The sequence below is a fragment of the Melitaea cinxia genome, chromosome 20 (assembly GCF_905220565.1).
Source record: "Melitaea cinxia chromosome 20, ilMelCinx1.1, whole genome shotgun sequence".
Classification (NCBI taxonomy): domain Eukaryota; kingdom Metazoa; phylum Arthropoda; class Insecta; order Lepidoptera; family Nymphalidae; genus Melitaea; species Melitaea cinxia.
In genome coordinates, this window is record NC_059413.1 from 8,967,890 (window position 1) to 8,973,191 (window position 5,302).

The 5,302-nt window shown below is 39.8% G+C and overlaps 1 long non-coding RNA gene across 1 annotated transcript; it reads right to left on the reverse strand.

Moving 5' to 3' along the window:
* Window positions 1-2,902: 2,902 nt before the first annotated feature.
* On the reverse strand, window positions 2,903-3,387 carry LOC123663583. The gene is made up of 2 exons (XR_006744685.1): window positions 3,128-3,387; window positions 2,903-2,989 (listed from the first exon to the last, which is right to left on the reverse strand). It is a non-coding gene; the product is annotated as an uncharacterized LOC123663583 (long non-coding RNA).
* Between the last annotated feature and the right edge of the window lie 1,915 nt (window positions 3,388-5,302).

Consider the following 5,302-nt stretch of genomic DNA (forward strand, 5'->3'; position numbering starts at 1 on the left):
TTATCTGAATACACCCAAGTCAAACACTTGACGTTCCGTATTCATACTCTGCGACACGGCCATCTTGACAAGTCACACGTCCTCGTGTGATGCCGTAGAAAGGAAAAAGGTACTGCGGTATCAAAGTCTCATCTCGGCCTATCCTGATTCACACTTAGTCAAGGATAAAGTGATAGTACAACCACTTTTGATAACACACCATACAACCATACGCGAAACTATCATTAAATCAAAATTAACCAATCCCGATTGGTATGAACAGGACTCCATTATTAGTTCTACATAAAGTCGCTACAGACTGATTTCAGTGGGAGGTAGAAAAATATCTAACTTGAGGTATGCCGATGATACTACTCTTCTTACTCAAACAAAAGAGGACATAGAACACCTGCTGACACTTCTAGAGACAACAAGCCTCTCCTTTGGACTTACGATCAACAGAGATAAGACCAAAATTATGATAGTGGATCGAGCCGAACTAAACCATCCTGACATCTCTATGATTGGCAACTGTGAGGTTGTCCAATCTTATGTGTACCTTGGTTTCACTATTGCAAATACCGGAGGATGCGAAGACGAGATTCGAAGGAGATGTGCTATTACAAGATCTGCCGTTGGCAAGTTAAAAAGAGTCTGGTGCAACCGTAATATCACCAGAGCCACAAAAGTCCGCCTAATGAGAAGCTTAATCTTCCCGATATTTCTTTATGGCGCAGAAACGTGGACGGTTAGACTCAAAGACCGACGCAAAATCGACGCACTCGAGATGTGGTGCTGGCGGCAACTGCTGCGGATCCCTTGGGACAGCGTTTAGGACCAATATTTCGATCCTACAGGAATTAAAAATCAAGCAGAGATTGTCGTCGACTGTGCAAACTCGAATCCTGAAATATTTCAGACACATTGTTCGAAACGAACAATCCATAGAGCGACTCGTTGTCCAAAGGCAGGTAGAAGGCAAGCGGTCACGCGGTCGATCACCTACGCGCTGGACAGACCCTATCAAAGCTGCGACACAGACCTCCATAGTCCAGAAGAAACTAACTAACTAAACTAAGAAGAAAGTCGCCACTGTCACCTAAATCGAGCGACAGCAGCTCATGCCACTCTGAGAGTGACGATAACCTTAATTAAAAGAGTCGTTACTGTCACCTAAATCGAGCGACAGTAACTCATGCCACTCAGAGAGTGACGATAACCGTAATTGAAAGAGTCGCTACTGTCACCTAAATCGAGCGACAGTAGCTCATGCCACTCAGAGAGTGACGATAACCGTAATTAAAAGAGTCGTTACTGTCACCTAAATCGAGCGACAGTAACTCATGCCACTCAGAGAGTGACGATAACCGTAATTGAAAGAGTCGCTACTGTCACCTAGCTCGAGCGACAGTAGCTCATGCCACTCAGCGAGTGACGATAACCTTGCCACCTCCATCGAGTGACGATAACCGTAATCAAGAGTCGCCACTGTCACCTAAATCGAGCGACAGCAGCTCATGCCACTCCGCGAGTGACGATAACCTTGCCACCTCCATCGAGTGACGATAACCGTAATCAATAGTCGCCACTGTCACCTAAATCGAGCGACAGCAGCTCATGCTACTCAGTCAAACTCTACGTAAAAGGGGAAAGTAGACAAACTACGCTCTAAACTTAAGATATTTGAAGAACTTTACAATAATCTCAGTCATAACTAATCACTACACATAAATACCACAGCCATGTACCATCGACGTTATCACAACCAGAACTATAGACGTACTCTACTTCCACAACAAGTTACAACCAAGCTTTCAGAAATCTCCGAGTGAATACCTCTAACACCACGGCTCTCTAGCCGAAGAGCAAACACATTACTCTCTCACAACGGTCTCCATAGACCACGACCTCCGCCAGAGTTAAACGCACATCGCACACCCACGGACTACGACTACGAAATAACTACTGGTACGGTCAAACACATTACGGTCGATAAAGTCATTCACTCAAGTTTCTTAAGCTTCATTATCAACAAGATCTTAAATTACATCAATTTCGCCTGGTACATGACCTACTGGTATTTTCCCTTACCTATCGTGAGTAAATTTGTAGGTACGTTCTAATTTTGTCTGATTTACCTCTTCGTTTTGAATTAAGACCAAGTCACCAATGTCAAACTTTAAAATTTTAGCCTTAATTTTATTAAATCTAAATTTGTCGTAACTCGCACTCGTTTCTATGTTCCTAGCCACTTACTCTGCTATAAAAAGCAAAGAGAACCTATCTGGCACCGCGTTAGAGTTCATTTCTTCACAAGTAGTATAGGACTCACAAACAGAAACCGACTGGGGCAAATGATGTTAGCTTCTATTAGCTCTCTAATCTTAGAACGCACTATCTACCTTTCATCTGGACTGAGCCTGTAAGACGTTAAACAGTACGGTAAACAGTATGATTCGCATCATGAAATCTAGTTATTAGTTCACTAGATGTGACACGCGTGTGGGGTAAACAATCAATAAAAACGTGAACAAATTCCTTAAGCAAGGACAGCAGAGATTCATTACTCAGAATACCTATGTCGATATCGTCAAGATTGTACAAGAGTCCCGGTTCGTAAGTACAGGTAGCAACAGATTTTTGTTTTAAGATAATAAGAGACGACTAATTGTAAACCCTTGTTATAAAATGCATCGACCAATTATCACGTGATATTTCAAACAATCGTCGGGCACAACATGAAATAAAACCGATAAACAACTTTCACTATACCCTCTATACAAATAATCACGAATGTACCCCTATGAAGTTACAGCTAACAGTTCGTCTAACAAGATAACATTCGGCACTGGAATAAAAATAAAAATAGTACGACTCACAAGATTGTTGTAATTTTCCACAAACGCCTGCCACTGTACAGATATCCACGCGTCGCTCTGCTACAGCGCCGCCGGGATTGCCGCGACGCTGAAACTCATCACGACGCTCATGACCGTTGTGACAACTACGGCTATTGCTGCGACACTCACGACTGGGGTTGCGACTACCACGGCGGCTCGATACTACGATCACGCTCACAATCTGACATTGTAACTGAATCGAAACAAAAAAACAGAATCGCAAAATCAATCGCTACACAATTACCTACGTATCACGTATTAAAACAAAACTAAATTCAACAAATAACCGGTAAATCGAATAACGTAATCGAACACTGAACAAAAACCACTTACTACCGATAAGAATACAACAGAACGACCGAAAAGAACTAAAATATCGATGTACCCACCAATCACCACAAAATATTGCAACTACCTTGCACACTTGCTAAAAACAGATGTATTGTCAGGAGGTGGGCCTATAACTTCAGATATTATCTGAATAATAGCTTCCATACTGGAAGCGAAGAGAGACATTTGTTCGTTCAATGTAACTAACTAAATTAGTTAAATCTTGAAAGTGAAGGTGGATCTGATCGCTATGGGTTTCAACCCAGATAATTCTTATGTGACGATACTGGTGTTCGTTTAGCCTCAATCAATTACATCATATTTCTGTGCTGAATCTCAAACATTGTGAGCCAGTGGGATTCAGATCCCACTTCTGATGTCGGATATTAAGAAGAAGAATGTATACTTTTCGGCTTGAAGGTATATTTCTCTCTGTCATCGTCTCAGAGTACTTACTCAGTCTACTGTGGGCATAAGTGGGTAATGTTGACACAGGGACTAATGTGGCAGAGGGAGTAACTCAGAGCAGCGCCTAGGACTTGCGACCCAGGTGTAGGTTTAAGGAGGCCCCCTTTGCAATGCGCATCAACGCTCACCTTCACTGCTCGAGTTATACGCCTCGCCTAGCCAAATTAATCGTAATAGATAACAATTAATTCGATTGCACAAATTAATTATCGAATGAGTCTAGGTTAAGCTACTAGCAGGATACAACAAATGTATCGTGCCAAGCCAGAGCCAAGACTACCTTAGCCGAGGTGACACCGTTCGTTTTATACACGTCAGAACAATTCGAGTAATATAATAACTGAGGGTAGGTGACTATCGAACGATGTGCTAGGTGGCGCGTCGATCACCCCACTACTCTAACAGCTAATAATTGACAACTGACATTATCTGAATACACCCAAGTCAAACACTTGACGTTCCGTATTCATACTCTGCGACACGTATTTTTAGTCGCTTTTTATTAGCTTCGCCTGTATGTTTGTATGTTGGTAACCGACTTTTTGATTTCATTTTGACTCACTTCAAACGTCCAGATTTCATTTAAACTTAGTAGACTTATCGAGGACTGATGACAATACACTAATTCGATAAGATTTTCTACTTTTTAGAACGATTAAACGATTTAAGTCACCTTTTACTAAACTTTTGATTTCTTGGGCCGTGATTTGGTATTCTTCATGTGGTACTACGCAAGCGACTACTATATCTCCATATTTATGTGGAACACTAGAGACTGCAACTTGGAATACTCCTGGATGGGTGAGTATCACGTATTCAATTTCAAGCGGAGAAATCTGCACACAATAACATATGATTCATTATTATTTAGATATGCACAGAAATGGCATAATAGAATGTGTTCAAGAATCTATACTAGATGTTTGCATATTAAAATATTAATATTATCATATCTTAAAAGAGCTATAACTATAGTAATAATACTACAATACATAGGGAAATGTTCTTGTGAATGATTATATAAGTAAGATCGTCATATTTACTTTCACAAAATATTTACCTGGTTACAATCATATAACAATTTCTTTCAGTCTACATAATAGTAGTAGGGTGTTTCATCTCTACATAACATCGCCAGTTCTTAACCAACCGTCATCCATTAGTATTTTTGCTGTCGCTTCTGGGTTGTTGTAGTAACCCTGAAAATGATTAAAAAATTCATATGCACATAAATTATTTCCTATATTATATTCGGATGTTTAAAAAAACGACTTATTAATTTTATATTGCATAAATTTCAAAACGTGTGATATTATAGGTACTGTTTATTCCATTTACATATTGATAAAATATGAATAATATTTTTCGGTTTTACAGACATAATAAAAAAAAATAGACCTGGTTATTTAAATAAAAATAACGAGCGCAAAAGAAAAAATAATAATCGATCTGGAAACATGAGGATTTGAACCGTCGTCTTTTCGGTCGATCGCGACTGGCTGATTTCCCACCTGAACTACTTATTAGACACAACTTTATTGACTCTTGTGAAATTTACCTTCGTATTCTAATAATATTGTAGCAATTTTTTCATTGCCTAAAAACAGGGATAAAACGACTTTTCC